This window comes from Phocoena phocoena, chromosome 3, assembly GCF_963924675.1.
Source record: "Phocoena phocoena chromosome 3, mPhoPho1.1, whole genome shotgun sequence".
Lineage (NCBI taxonomy): Eukaryota > Metazoa > Chordata > Mammalia > Artiodactyla > Phocoenidae > Phocoena > Phocoena phocoena.
In genome coordinates, this window is record NC_089221.1 from 90,955,498 (window position 1) to 90,972,897 (window position 17,400).

General features: G+C 35.6%; 1 protein-coding gene across 1 annotated transcript in view; it reads right to left on the reverse strand.

The window, feature by feature from the left end:
• TMEM232 (transmembrane protein 232) overlaps positions 1 to 17,400 on the reverse strand; it is a 379,423-nt gene that overhangs the window by 286,912 nt on the left and 75,111 nt on the right.

Genomic DNA, 17,400 nt, shown 5'->3' on the forward strand with positions numbered 1-17,400 from the left:
ATGTAATGATATAATTTCTATTTTAAATTTGTATACTTCCCACACAAGAATTTCATAAGCATTTGTAATATTTATTTAATAAGAAATTAAGCAATCAGTTGAAGTAATACAAATGTTTTATTAAGTCAGAATTTCATTTCTCTGTGCATAATCTAAACTTTCTTTGAAGTCAACAGAAAATTTCTATAGCACAAAACTTGAGTAAAGTAAAAAAACAAAAAGGGCTTTATATTTAGGTTTCATTGGAGACGTTCTAGGATTTAGATTTATATTAAATTGAATATGTCCTAATATAGGAAAAAACCTAACACAAAAATTCCACAATACTTAAGCAATTTTTATTCAGGAAAGAGCAATTTTCTGAATTTTCCTATTTATATTCAATAATGTCCATGACTGATTTTTAATTATATCTTCTTTTGAGACAGCTAGAGGCATGTTTTCCTTGGCTGGTATCAGTAATAATAAATGAAGATGTAAGTTTCAAAATGTCATGTATTATACTTTTTTTTAGTGTTTAGAATATGCTAATATTAAAAACTCTCTCATAACTAAGTTAGGTGCTGCCTCCTATTATTTAAGTTCTTTCAGTTTTATTTAATATTATCCATCTTTGGGCAGCTCATTACCAGTCACTCAGGATTCATTTTAAATGTCTATAGATCCTATGGTAGAAAACAAAGGAATGAAAAACGTTTTTCTGCATATGAATATCTAACTAACCTCTTTAGGATTCCAAGATCAGGATTAGCTCAATGAAATTACTATTTAAAGACTGACTATTGCATTATCTAGACAAAATTACAGTGGAAAAAATGAGAACAATCTTATGATAAAGATTGAAAAAATACCTTTGTTTTATTAAAGCAATAAGGAAAATAGCAAAAGACAAAGTAAATACATATGGAATACTGTGAAATGATGAGAAAGAATAACATGCAAAAAACGTGTAAAAAAATACGGTGAAAATCATGCAAATAGGTAAGCATCAAAAAAAATGAAATGAGTGCTCGAAATAGGCTCAAAGTGCTAGAAAATTAATACTGACATTTAAAAAAGAGAGCTGTATTTTCACTATTTCAGAAAAGCAACTTTATCACTAGCCTTCATTGAAATATATCTATTCTTAAATATCTTTGATTTCAATTATCTCTGGATGTTGAAATCAGTATACAATTATGTTTATACTATTCCCAGTTGTGTATCTTGCTTATTAACTAGGTCAAAATCATGGAAAGAGCATTCAATTTCAAAGAAGAAATTAAATTGTGCCAAGAACACTCAGTAGCTGTTGTGATTTTTAGGACATTATTTAATGTCTCAAAGTCTGCATGTTCATCTGTAAAATGGTAATCACAATACCTGGGCTGTTTATTCTGCTTAGTTTCTCTGGATTAATTTTTTCATAAGAAAAGGTACTTCAAAATCAATAACAACATATAGTTGCACAAACATACTACTATGAGCTCTTCCATTGCTAAGAGAATGATGAATTAATAAATGTGTAAGTGAATGGACCAACATCACATGATTTCTGGTAAAATACATTGTTTCCAGGAGAGCATTACCCTGCACTATAGAATGTTAATGCTCTTTTCATTTTGTCTCATTTGGCTACGCTTTGCTTTCTTCCCTCCCAGACTGGATAGGTTATATAGATCCAGATGCCAGCTCTCTCAAATAGCAAAATGAAGGCATTGCCACATCTTTCACGATGGTTCCCTGGTTGAAAGCCCAGGTTAATTTTCTGCCATCAATGACGTCCAAGGCATTCAACTTACAGAAATGTAGCTTCAAATATCGGTCAAAGGCATATTTGCCTTATCAATAAAAGGTTTTGTTTGTTTTCCTGCAGGAAAAAGCCAGGAAAGAATATGGGGCTTTGCACTTAGAAAGATCTGAAATCAGGTCTGGCTATCCCACTTACAAATTTATTTATTTATTGATTGATTTATTATTTTTTTAATTTATTTATTTCAATTAATTTATTATTTTTGGCTGTGTTGGGTCTTCTTTGTGGTGCACAGGCTTCTCATTCTGGTGGCTTCTCTTGCTGCAAAGCATGGGCTCTAGAGCACGGGGGCTTCAGTGATGAGGCATGTGGGCTCAGTAGTTGTGGCTCGTGGGCTCTCTTAGAGCAAAGGCTCAGTAGCTGTGGTGCACGGGCTTAGCTGCTCCACAGCATGTGGGATCTTCCCGGACTAGGGCTTGAACCCATGTCCCCTGCATTGGCAGGCATATTCTTAACCACTGCGCCACCAGGGAAGCCCCCACATACTAATTTAAAATGCAAACTTGGCGAATTTAGTTAACCTCTCCAGGTCTATATTTTGTGTTTAGTTTGGTTCCATTTTGTTTTTCATTTGTGATGTGGAGATAATAATTACCACCTCAGAGTTTTGTGAGGATTCACTTAGACAACAAAGGATGATCTGTCTAGCCAATAGTGAGAAGCTCAATAGGCATCAGTTGCTTCAGGGCTACCCTAAGACAGACACTGATGCTCTGGCTTTTATAAGATCCTTCCACCACCAATCTTGAGAAGACTTGAACTAACCTCTTCATGCTGAAAACAAATTTGTTACATAGCCACTTTTATATTGACAAATTTATCAAACAGGATTATAATTATACTTCCATAGTCATCTCTATTCTAAAGAGCCTTCTCTTAAAGATATTATTCTCATTTTAAAATTCAGAGACTATGAATTTATTTATGCTAATGGTGCATAAGTATAAATCTATACTTTTTGGAAGTAAACTTACCCAAAATATGAATGACCATTATTTAGATTCCAAATTCATGAATTTACTACTATTGACTGCCAATGAATACTACCCCAAACTCCAATCTTTATACATTATTTATACATTTACATTTTTATCATGTGTGCCTATTTTCTTAGCAATGCCATGCAAGCTTTAAAATTCAGGATTTTTCTTATTCCATTGTTGAAACGACATTTTTTATTAAGAAACAAATGGCAATTTTTATTATCTATGATAATTTTACTGATTTGGTATTAAAATTGAAAAAGTGATATTCCTGAAGAATATTTCTCTCTCACATAGATTGTAGCAACATGCAAAGTCAGATACCCACCCTTCTGTCTTTATATTGGGCATAATGATGGTAAAAACCAGGATTCATTTAGGTTGGCAAGAAGATGGATGTCAGAGCAGGTGAAATTATGCAGGGAATTATGATGTAGTAGCAATACAAATGAAAATAAAAGCCTGTCCAGAGTTCTGAATTTTCCATCAATAATTAGGGAAATGTAGTACCGAAATTTAAGCTAACTCACACTACCCTTGACATGATGGAATAAAAGAGAAAGAAATAGGATATTAAGCCACTGTGGCATAGTTTGCATTAAACTTTGTCTCCATCTCTTACTATGTCTCTGTTTTTGGTCTCCACCTGTCCTTAAGTAGTCTCAGACCTGGGAACATTTAACTTATTTGTGAAAAAAATTATAATTTGTTTTTCAAACTTCAAAATTTAAATATAAGTGACTTACTGGTGGTCTCAAAAGGTTATTTCCTACAGGAGTTATAAAATCTCACAAAGGAGGACAGCATGAGTAACTCCTTGTTACTAAAATTGTGGTCCTTAGACAATTATTATTGTCATTACATAGGAGCATGTTCTAAACAGAGAATTTCAGGCCTTACTCCTGAATATATTAAAGTTTAAAAAGGACTGATGTAGTAGATTAAGAAAAGGACTAGATGGGAATATCCATTTTCCCACTTTACAAGTTGTGTGATCTTGCACAAGTTACTTAACCTCTCTAAGCATGTTTCTTCATTCCTAAAATAGAATAATAATAATACTGTCCTTTCTAGGTTACTATAAAAATTAAACACAAAACGTGAATATATTTTCTAGCATAGTGTCTGGCACACAAAAGTTCTTCAATAAATGTTAGTTCCTTGTTTATATCTAATTTTGGAAGCAGGATGACATGGAAATGACAAAGCCTTTGGGTTATACTCACTCATAGCTACTTCACCACCAGCTACTTCTTTTAATCTTGTTTAGACTCAGATCCTCTATCCATATGGGTGATGATGGTGGTGGGAGAGTTATAAGGCTTAGATGAGTTAATAAAGGTAAGATACTCAGCACAGTGGCTGGTGCATTGTAAAAGCTCTACAAATATTTTTGTTTTCCTAAAACAACGTATCTGTTATACTGGAATTCTATTCATAAGTATTTAAAGAAACCACACTCTTTCAAAAATACACCTCCCTTTCCATGTTTAAGAGTTTCCATTTATGTCAAAAGAAGAGCCATATGTGGGGGATGAGAGAGATCATTATTGAGAGAATAGAGACTAATAGTGCTGTTTATTCTATTTTGCTGCTTAAAGAGTACATTAGGAAGATGGCAGCATGTGGATTTCACGTCTCCCTACAACTAGGGCACCTGCTGGATGCTGGTGGGGGACCTCAATACCCAAGGAAATGGGAGGAACCCCAAGCAACCGGGTAGAATGTGGAGGGGAGTAAGGGGGAGGAGAAGTGGAGGCCAGACAGGACCAGTGCCCCTGAGGAGTGGCTGGGCGAGGGGAGGGGTTCCCACACCTGGTGGGACCCTTGGGAGCTTGGAGGATCAGGGGGGAGTGCACCTAGCATTTCCCCTGTCCAATTGGGTCCTGGGAGGCCTGCTGGGCTCCCAGACCTGGTCCTCTGTTCTCTGGGGACCCTCTGGGCCACGTGGGTCCTAGGAGCATAGGAGGAAGGTGGGGGGAGAATAGGAGAGGCGGATGGGGTGGGGCCCTCCGGGACTGGAGGGTCAGGGGAGGTGCGGAGGGCATTTCCCCCACTCACTTGGGCCCTAGGAAGCCTGCTAGGCTACCAGGCCTGGTCCTCAATCCTCCAGAGCCCCCTTTGACCTTGTGGGTCCTAGGGGCATGGGAGGGAGGAGGGAAAGAGGAGGAGAGGCGGACAGTGGGACCCTCCAGGACTGGAAAATCAGCAGAGGTGTGGAGTGAGTTCCCCCCACCCATTTGGGCCCTGGGAAGCCTGCTGGGGTCCCGCCTAAACCCCACCCCTACCTAAGTCCTGCGACACACAGCCAAGGCCTTTTTTGGCTTTTTTTTTTCCCCTCCTGTCTTTTTCTATTGTGGTTCTCTTTTACCTTCTTGTTGTTGTTTCATCTATATATTAATTTATTTTTTCTAACATATCTGTTAGGTTTCTAATTTTATTTTAATTTTTACTCTGTAATTGTTCTGCTCCTTTTATTTCTTTTCTTTGTTTTGCAGACCTGCATGGCTTGTGGAATCTTGGTTCACAACTTGGGGGTCAGGCCTGAGCTCCTGGAATGGGGGCTCTGAGTCCAAACCACTGGACTATCAGAAAACCTCAGACCCCAGGGAATATTCATCACAGTGAGGTCTCCCACAGGTCCTCATCTCGACACCAAGACCCAGCTGTACCCAGCAGCCCACAAACTCAAGTGGTGGAAGCCTCAGGCCAAACAACCAGTAAGACAGGAACACAATCCCACCCATTAAAAAAAAAAAAAAAAAAAAAAAAACTGAGATGACAAGAAAATATGTCACTGATGAAGGAGCAAGGTAAAACTTACAAGACCAATAAATGAAGAGGAAATAGGCAACCTTTCTGAAAAAGAATTCAGAGTAATGATAGTAAAGATGAACCAGAATCTCAGAAACAGAATGGAGGCACAGATAGAGAAAATACAAGAAATGTTTAACAAAGATCTAGAAGAACTAAAGAACAGAGATAAACAACACAATAACTAAAATGAAAAATACACAAGAAGGAATCAATAACAGAATGACTGAGGGAGAAGAACAAATAAGTGAGCTGGAAGAGAGAATGTTGGAAATAACTGATGAGGAGCGGAGTAAAGATAAAACAATGAAAAGAATTGAAGACAATCTCAGAGACCTCTTGTACAATACTAAACACACCAACATTCGAATTATAGGGGTCCCAGAAGAAGAAGAGAAAAGGAAAGGGTCTGAGAAAATATTCAGAGAGATTATAGTGGAAAACTTCCCTAACATGGGCAAGGAAATAGTCACCCAAGTTCAGGAAGTGCAGCGGCCCACACAGGTTAAACCCTAGGAGAAACACACAAAGACACATATTAATCAAACTAACTAACATTAAATTCAAAGAAAAAATATTAAAAGCAGCAAAGGGAAAGCAAAAAATAACATACAAAGGAATCCCCATAAGGTTAACAGCTGATTTTTCAGCAGAAACTCTGCAGGCCAGAAGGCAGAGGCAGGACATACTTAAAGTGATAAAAGAGAAAAACCTACAACCAAGATTACTCTACCCAGCAAGGATTTCATTCAAGTTCGATGGAGAAATCAAAAGCTTTTCAGGCAAGCAAAAGCTAAAGAATTCAGCACCACCAAGCCAGCTTTACAACAAAAGCTAAAGGAACTTTTCTAGGCAGGAAACACAAAAGACCCAAACCGAAAGCAACTAGAGAAAGAAGAACAAAGAAAATCCAAAATTATTACAAGGAAAGAAATCATAAAAATCAAAGCAGAAATAAGTGAAATAGAAATAAAAAAAAATAGGAAAGATCAATAAAACGAAAATTTGGTTCTTTGAGAAGATAAAAAAATTGATAAACCTTTAGCCAAACTAATCAAGAAAAAAAGGTACAGGATGCAAATCAATAAAATTCAAAAAGAAAAAGGAGAAATCACAACTGACACAGCAGAAATACAAAGTATTATAATAGAATACTACAAACAACTATATGCCAATAAAATGGACAACCACAAAAAAATGGACAAATTCTTGGAAAGGGACAATTTTCTAAGACTGAACCTGGAAGAATTAGAAAATATAACCAGACTTATCAAAAGTAATGAAATTGAAACTTTAATTAAAAATCTTCCAACAAACAAAAGTTCAGGAGCAGACGGCTTCACAGGTGAATTCTATCAAACATTTAGAGAAGAGTTGACACCCATCGTTCTGAAACTCATCCAAAAAACTGCAGAGGAAGGAACACTCCCAAACTCATTCTACAAGGCCACAAACACCTGGATACCAAAACCAGACAAAGATATCACACACAAAAAAAAGAAATTTACAGACCAATATCACTGATGATTATAGATGCAAAAATCCTCAACAAAATACTAGCAAACAGAATCCAACAGCACATTAAAAGGATCATACACCATGATCAAGTGGGATTTATCCCAGGGATACAAGGATTCTTCAGCATATGAAAAGCAATCAATGTGATACACCCTATTAACAAACTGAAGAATAAAAACCATATGATATCTCAACAGATGCAGAAAAAACTTTTGACAAAATTCAACACCCATTTATGATAAAAACTCTTCAGAAAGTGGTCACAGAGGGAACCTACCTGAACATAATGAAGGCCATATATGCCAAACCCACAGCAAACAGCATTCACAGTGGTGAAAAAGTGAAAGCATTTCCTCTAAAATCAGGAAAAAGACAAGGATGTCTTGTCTTTTTCCTAATTAACATAGCTGCTGAAGCCAACATAGTTGTTGAAGTCCTAGCCACAGCAATCAGAGAAGAGAAAGGAACACAAATTGGTAAAGAAGTAAAACTGTCACTATTTGCAGATGACGATACTATATACAGAAAATCCTAAAGATGCCACCAGAACAACTAGAGTTAATCAATGAATTTGGGAAAGTTTTAGTATACAAAATAAATGCACAGAAATCTCTTGCATTCCTATACACTAACAATGAAAGATCAGAAAGAGAAATTAAGGAAACAATCGCATTCACCATTGGAAGAAAAAGAATAAAATACCTAGGAATAAACGTACCTAAGGAGACAAAACACCTGTACTCAGAAAAATACAAGACACTGATGAAACAAATCAAAGATGACCTAAACATGGAGAGATATACGATGTTCATGGATTGGAAGAATCAATATTGTGAAAATGACTATACTACACAAAGCAATCTACAGATTCAATGCAATCCCTATCAAATTACCAATGGCATTTTTTACAGGGCTAGAATGAAAAATCTTAAAATTTGTGTGGAGATACAAAAGACCCCGAATAAACAAAGCAATCTTGAGGGAAAAAAATGGAGCTGGAGGAACTGGATTCCCTGACTTCAGACTATACTACAAAGATACAGTAATCAAGACAATATGGTACTGGCATAAAAACAGAAATACAGATCAATGGAACCAGATAGAAAGCCAGAGATAAACTGACGCACCTGTGGTTAACTAATCCATGACAAAGGAGGCAAGGATATACAATGGAAAAAAGACAGGGTCTTCAATAACTAGTGCTGGGAAAACTGGACAGCTACATGTTAAAGAATGAAATTAGAACACACCCTAACACCATACACAAAAATAAACTCAAAATGGATTAAAGACCTAAATGTAAGACCGGACACTATAAAACTATTAGAAGAAAACATAGGAAGAACACTCTTTGACATAAATCACAGCAAGATCCTTCATGACCCACCTCCCAGAGTAATCGAAATAAAAACATAAATAAACAAATGGGACCTAATGAAATTTAAAAGCTTTTGTACAGCAAAGGAAACTATAAACAAGATGAAAAGACAACCCTCAGAATGGGAGAAAATATCTGCAAACAAATCAACAAAGGATTAATCTCCAAACAGCTCATGCAGCTCCATATTAAAAAAACAACCAAATCAAAAAAGAGGCAGAAGACCTAAATAGACATTTCTCCAAAGAAGACATACAGATGGCCAAGAGGCACAGGAAAGGCTGTTCAACATCACTAATTATTAGAGAAATTCAAATCAAAACTACAATGAGGTATCACCTCACACCAGTTAGAATGGGCATCATCAGAAAATCTACAAACAACAAATGCTGGAGAGGGTGTGGAGAGAAGGGAACCCTCTTGCACTGTTGGTGGGAATACAAATTGATACAGCCACTGTGGAGAACAATATGGAGGTTCCTTAAAAAACTAAAAATAGAATTACCATATGACCCAGCAAATGAAGCAACTGACAAAGGATTAATCTCCAAAATTTATAAGCAGCTCATGCAGCTCAATAACAACAACAAATAAAACAACCCAATCCAAAAATGGGCAGAAGACCTAAATAGACCTTTCTCCAAAGAAGATATACAGACTGCCAACAAACACATGAAAGAATGCTCAACTTCATTAATCATTAGAGAAATGCAAATCAAAACTACAATGAGATATCATCTCACACCAGTCAGAATGGCCATCATCAAAAAATCTAGAAACAATAAATGCTGGAGAGGATGTGGAGAAAAGGGATCCCTCTTGCACTGTTGGTGGGAATGTAAATTGATACAGCCACTGTGCAGAACAGTATGGAGGTTCCTTAAAAAACTACAAATAGAACTACCATATGACCCAGCAATCCCACTACTGGGCATATACCCTGAGAAAACCATAATTCAACAAGAGTCATGTACCAAAATGTTCATTGCAGCTCTATTTACAATAGCCCAGAGATGGAAACAACCTAAGTGCCCATCATCGGATGAATGGATAAAGAAGATGTGGCACATATATACAACGGAATATTACTCAGCCATAAAAAGAAATGAAATTGAGCTATTTGTAATGAGGTGGATAGACCTAGAGTCTGTCATACAGAGTGAAGTAAGTCAGAAAGAGAAAGACAAATACCGTATGCTAACACATATATATGGAATTTAAGAAAAAAAAATATCATAAAGAACCTAGGGGTAAGACAGGAATAAAGATACAGACCTACTAGAGAATGGACTTGAGGATATGGGGAAGGGGAAGGGTAAGCTGCGACAAAGCGAGAGAGAGGCATGGACATATATACACTACCAAACGTAAGGTAGATAGCTAGTGGGAAGCAGCTGCATAGCACAGGGAGATCAGCTCGGTGCTTTGTGACCGCCTGGAGGGGTGGGATAGGCAGGGTGGGAGGGAGGGAGACACAAGAGGGAAGAGATATGGGAACATATGTATAACTGATTCACTTTTTATAAAGCAGAAACTAACACCATTTTAAAGCAATTATACTCCAATACAGATGTGAAAAAAAAAAAACCACATGCACCCCAATGTTCATTGCAGCACTATTTACAATAGCCAGATCATTTAAGCAATCTAAATTCCCATCGACAGATGAAAGGATAAAGAAGATGTGGTACACATATACAATGGAATATTACTCAGCCATAAAAAAGAACAAAATTGGTTCATTTGTAGAGACATGGATGGACCTAGAGACTGTCATACAGAGTGAAGTAAGTCAGAAATAGAAAAACAAGTATCGTATATTAACACATATATGTGGAATCTACAAACATGGTACAGATGAACTGTTTGGAAGGCAGAAATAGAAACACAGATGTAGAGAACACACATATGGACACCAAGGGGGGAAAGCAGGGGAGGGGGGTGGTGGTGGTGGGATGAATTGGGAGATTGGGATTGACATATATACACTATTATGTATAAAATATATAACTAATAATAACCTCTGTACAAAAAATAAATAAATAAAATTCAAAAAATTAAAATTAAATTGTATAAAAGTAAAAATTAAAAAAAGAAATACAAACTGGAAAAGAAGTAGTAAAACTGTCACTGTTTGCAGATGACATGATGCTATACATGGAATATCCTAAAGATGCCACAATAAAACTACTAGAACTAATCAATGAATTTGTTAAGGTTGCAGGATACAAAATTAATGCACAGAAATCACTTGCATTCTTATACACTAACAATGAAAGATCAGAAAGAGTAATTATGGCAACAATCCCATTCACCACTGCAATAAAAAGAATAAAATAGCTAGGAATAAACCTACCTAAGGAGACAAAAGACGTGTACTCAGAAAACAATAGAACACTGGTGAAAGAAATCAAAGATGACATAAACAGATGAAGAAATATACCATGCTCTTGGATTGGAAGAATCAACATTGTGAAAATAACTATACTACCCAAAGCAATCTACAGATCCAATGCAATCCCTATCACAATACCAATGGCATTCTTTACAGAATTAGAACAAAGATTTTTACAATTTGTATGGAAACACAAAAGACGCTGAATAACCAAAGCAATCTTGAGAAAGAAAAACAGAGCTGGTGGAATCTGGCTCCCGGACTTCAAACTGTACTACAAAGCTACAGTAATCAAGACAGTATGGTACTGGCACAAAAACAGAAATATAGCTCAATGGTACAGGATAGAAAGCCCAGAGATAAACCCATGCACATATGGTCACCTAATTTATGACAAAGGATGCAAGAACATACAATGGAGAAAAGGCAGATTCTTCAGTAAGTGGTGCTGGAAAAACTGGACTGCTACATGTAAAAGAATGAAATTAGAATACTCCCTAACACCATACACAAAAATAAACTCAAAATGGATTAAAGATCTAAATGTAAAAAAACTATAAAACTCTTAGAGGAAAACACAGGATAAACTCTCTTTGACATAAATCACAGCAAGATCCTTTTTGACCCACCTCCTAGAGTAATGAAAATAAAAACAAAAATAAACAAATGGGAGCTAATGAAACTTAAAAGCTTTTGCACAGCAAAGGAAACTATAAACAAGGCAAAAAGACAACACTTAGAATGGGAAAAAATATTTGCAAATGAAGTAACTGACAAAGGATTAACCTCCAAAATATACAAACATGTCTTGGAGCTCTGTATCAAAAAAACAAACAACCGAATCAAAAACTGGGCAGAAATCCTAAACAGACATTTCACCAAAGAAGACATACAGATGGCCAAGAGGGACATGAAAGGCTGCTCAACATTACTAATTATTAGAGCAAGGCAAAACTGCAATTAGATATCACATCACACTCGTCAGAATGGCCAGCATCAAAAAATCTACAAACAATAAATGCTGGAGAGGGTGTGGAGAAAAAGGAACCCTATTGCACTGTTGTTAGGAATGTAAAATGATACAGCCACTATGGAGAACAGTATGTAAGTTCCTTAAAAAAACTAAAAATAGAACTACCATATGACCTAGCAGTCCCACTATTGGGCATATATCCTGAGAAAACCATAATTCAAAGAGATACATGGGACTTCCCTGGTGGCACAGTGGCTGAGAGTCTGCCTGCCAATGCAGGGGACACGGGTTTGTGCCCCAGTCCGGGAAGATCCCACATGCCACGGAGCGGCTGGGCCCATGAGCCATGGCCACTGAGCCTGCACGTCTGGAGCCTGTGCTCTGCAACGGGAGAGGCCACGACAGTGAGAGGCCAGCGTAACACAAAAAAAAGCAAAAATAAAAAAAGAGACACATGCACCCCAATGTTCATTGCAGCTCTACTTACAATACCCAGGACATGGAAACAGTCTAAATGTCTGATGACAGATAAATGGATAAAGAAGATGTGGTACATATATACAATAGAATATTACTCAGCCATAAAACGGAAAGAAATTGGGTCAGTTGTAGAGTTGTGGATGGACCTAGAGTCTGTCATACAGAGTGAAATAAGTCAGAAAGAGAAAAACAAATATATTAACACATATATGTGGAATCTAGAAAAATGGTACAGATGCACCTATCTGCAGGGCAGGAATAGAGACATAGACGTAGAGTAGAGAACCGACATGTGGACATGGTAGGGAAAGGGAGGATGGAACGAATTTGGAGATTAGGTTTGGCATAAATACACTACCATGTGTAAAATAGATAGGTAGTAGAAACCTGCTATATAGCACAGGGAGCTCAGCTTGGTGCTCTGTGACAACCTAGATGGGTGGGATGGTGGTGGTAGGGAAGTCCAAGAGGGGGGGGATATATGTATACATATAGCTGATTCACTTCATTGTACAGCAGAAACTAACACAACATTGTAAAGCAATTATACTCCAATAAATAGAAAAAGTACATTAGGAGTATGGAAATATCATTAAGAATAAAAAAAAATTTTATTTTAAAGATATCACCATGAAATGTTAACCAGCAAGGGCTTTACCTAATGAGTCAAAGGTACCCTGAATAAAGTCACATATTCATTTTAGTTGTACATATTTCATTTTGATATTTTAGGTCATATACCAGATGGCGGAAAGCATTTATACATGATGACTTTTCCTAGATGTGCCAACATATGCTGCTGAATTGCCTATACAGAAGAGCCTTGCTCATTGCAAGTCTCCATGGAAGTATTTCAAACAAAGCACATCAATTAACATTTGTTTATTATGCCACTGTGACTATATGACAGTTTTTTATTTCTTTCCCAAATACTCAGGCAACAGTTGGGTTTATATTGAATTTGTCAGATGAAGGTTTATGTTTAGGGATATTTAGAAATGTTTTTCATTTCAAATTTGCTATTAAATATCTCACCTCTCATCTAACCTCCATTAAGTATCAAATTTTATGAATAGATATAAAAAGAATTGTAGATGATAGAATGCTACTATGGATTAAAAAAACATACAAGGCATTAAAGTACATAATACAGTTAGTGAAGGATTTACCAGTGATGTAGATAAATTGAGGTATTAAGTATAAATTTTAATTTATTAAAATCAAGTTTATCATATGAATTGCATATTTATTTTTAAAGTATAAAGAGAGAAAATCTCTCTTAATTCCATAAACATACAAGTATCATCAATCCTAGTGAAATAAATCCTTCCACTCTAATGTAGAGTAGTTTATAATTAAGGCTATGTTTCACTCTGTGTAGGTAATATGATGATTACCTTACACAAGGAAAGGTTCTGGGAGCAAGGTGTTAGGAAGGAAAGAATAAACAAAGGTTTTGCTATAAGCATAGTCATTTGCATTAACTGAAATAAAAGTGGAATAAATATTTTATTGCAGATCAAAGCATCTGAGGCACAAGCCTTCACTGTATGCACTGTATAGGGTTTTTTTTTTAGATGTTCTCTATTCACATTGAGCAGTGAGGCAGCATCTAAAGACTAACAAGGTTTTTACCACTTGTAAAAGAAAGCTTCTAACTATTTTATGCCATAGAATTTGTTCCCCAAAGAGGTATCACAGGACAATAATATAAGTGGTTTAACAGTATGTGGGAATTATTAAGTAATTTTTAAAAACTAAGCATGTTTAAAAACAAGTAACTAACCTTTGTATTCTATTACTGTAAATAAGTGTTGCCATGATAGTGACATAAAGAAAAGAAAGAAAAGGAAAGGAAATTTGATTATATCTTGTTCATGTTGTACTGTAAAATTAAACACACCTATAAATTATATAGAAAGTGTTCAGACTATTCCAGACAAGATAGGACAACTTTAATAATTTCAAAATATTTGCTCTAACACATTACACCTATAGACCAAATGTACTCATTCTTTTGAAATCATCTTGCTTTGTCTGATTCATATATGTGATTTAGTTGTTCAAGTTATTCTACAGTAACATTATTAACTTGCTTAGGAAGGCAGCTTTTTAAAACATGAAATAAATAGGAGTTTCAGCCTTAGAAGAGAAAAACTGAAAACTGCATAGATGCTAATCACTTTGGTCTTTTGAATAATTAGCTGTGGAGAATTTAAAGGCATTAGTTTAGACATTATTATTCCTGAAACCTAGTATAGACATTTTATTATGCAATTTACATTAAAAATATATTAGCTAAAAATAATTTGGAAAAAAATGCTTTATGACCAAAATCATAAAAATGATGCAAGGAAAACCATTAGCTAGGAAAAGAACAAACACTGCAGTCAGACACTTAACTTTGTCATACCTATACCAATATAGAATTCTTGGCCAATAAAACTATCCTTCAAAATCAGATTGAATAAAAACCTTTTGTCAGTAAAAGCTGACAGAATTAGCCACCAGCAGATGCTCATGAAAAGAATATGAAAGGATTTTCTTTGAGCGAAAGAAAAATAATCCCATATGGAAGGTCAGCGATTCAAGAAGGAAAAGTAAAGATAGAAACATGTAAATGTATAAGTAAATCTAAAGAATACTGAGTGTATAAAACAATATTAATATGTTGGTATCTGTAAACACACACACATGTAGCCATGCACACACACACACAGAAACACACACAGTTTAAATGTTCAACAGGAAAATTGTTTAAGAGAAAGAAAAGGAGTTAAAATATTATAAGATGATTTTATGGTCCAGGAAAATATAAATCTCCCTACATTAGAATTCAATAATAAGAGATTCATTTTGTAATATCAGGGTAACAAATAAAGGAATGTGTGACCACCAAGTAAACAAACAAAGGGGGTGGGATGAAACGGTATAATGAAAAATCTTCCTGAAAGGGTACAAAATGAGTTTTAAAAAAAGGAGACAGAACAACCAGAAAACAAGTAACAAAATGGCAACAAGTACATAACTATCAATAATCACTTTAAATGTCAATGGACAAAATTCTCCAATCACAGGACATAAGGTGGCTGATTAGATTAAAAAACAAGACCTATCTACATGTTGCCTACAAGAGACTCACTTTCGAGCTAAAGACACATGCAGACTAAAAGTGAGGGGATAGAAAAATATATTCCATGCCAATAGAAATGAAAAAAAAGCTGGGATAGCAATACTCATATCAGACAAAGTAAATATTAAAGTCAAATTCTATAATAAAGACAAAAAAGGGCATTGTATAATGATAAACGGATCAATACAAGAAGATACAACATTCATAAACATGTATGCACCTAATATAGGAGCACATAAATATATAAAGCAAATAGCAACAGACATAAAGGGAGAAGTTGAAAACAATACAGTAGTAGTAAGAAACTTTAACAGCTCACTTACACAAATGGACAGATCATCAGGCAAAAAATCAATAAGAAAACATTTGCCTTAAGTGACATATTATATCAGTTGAACTTAATAGATATCTCAGGACATTCCATCCAAAAACAGCAGAATACATATTGGATTCAAGTACATATGGCAAGTTCTCCAGGACAGATCACATACTAGGCCACAAAACAATTCTCAACAAATTTTAGATAAAAATTATATCAAGTATCTTTTCCAGTATGAAACTGGAAATCAATTATAAGAAGAAAAATGGGGGAAAAATGAAGATAAGCAGCATGCTACTAACAAAAACGATGGTTCAACAAAGAAATCAAAGATGAAATCAGAAAATACCTTGAGACAAGTGAAAATAGAAACAAAACTTTCCAAAATCTATGGGACACAGCAAAAGCAGTTCTAAGAGGGACGTTTATAGCAATAGAGGCCTACCACATAAAACAACAAAAATCTCAAATAAACAACCTAAACAACCATCTAAAGGAATTACAAAAAGAACAAAGCCCAAAGGCAGCAGAAGGAATGAAAAAGGTAATAAGGAAATAAATGAAATAGAGACCAATAAGACAATAGAAAAGATCAATGAAACCAAGAGATGATTTTTTTGAAAAATAAACAAATTTGATAAGCCTTTAGCTAGGCTCATCAAGAAAAAAAGACAGGACACAAACAAAATAAGAAATGAAAGAGGAGAAATTACAAATAATATCACAGAAAAACAATAATGAGAGGAATACTTCATATAGTTATCTGCCAACAAATTGCATAACCAAGAACAAATGGACGAACTCCTAGAAACTCCTATAACTCCTATAATCTTTCAAGATGAAAGTCTATTTCAGGAAGAAATAGTCTGAACAGATTGGTCAGTAGAAATGAAATTGAATCTGGTATCAAAAAGTCCAGGATCAGAGGGCCTCACAGGAGAATTCTACCAAACATAAAAAGGAGAGTTAATACCTATCCTCAAACTATTCCAAAAAACTAAAGAGGAGGGAACACTCCCAAATTCATTCAACAAGTCTACCATTACCCTGATATCAAAACCAGACAGACACTACAAAAAAGAAAATTAAAAGCCAGTATCTTTGATGAACATGGATGCAAAAATCCTCAACAAAATATTAGCAAACTGAATTCAACAATATATAAAAAAGATCATACACCATGAACAAGTAGGCTGTATTTCAGGGATTTAAGGATGGTTCAACTTACACAAATCAACCAATGTGATATTCCAAATTCACAAAATGAAGGATAAAAATCACATGATCAACTCAGTAGATGCGGGAAAAACATTTGACACAATTCAACACTGTTCATGATAATAAAAGCTCTCAACAAATTTGGCACAGAGGGAAAATATCTCAACATAATAAAACCCATTTATGAAAAACCCATAGCTAACATCATACTCAATGGTTAAAAAAAATGAAAGTTTTGGGCTTCCCTGGTGGCACAGTGGTTGAGAGTCCACCTGCTGATGCAGGGGACGTGGGTTCGTGCCCCGGTCCGGGAAGATCCCACATGCTGCAGAGCGGCTGGGCCTGTGAGCCATGGCCGCTGAGCCTGCACATCCGGAGCCTGTGCTCCACAATGGGA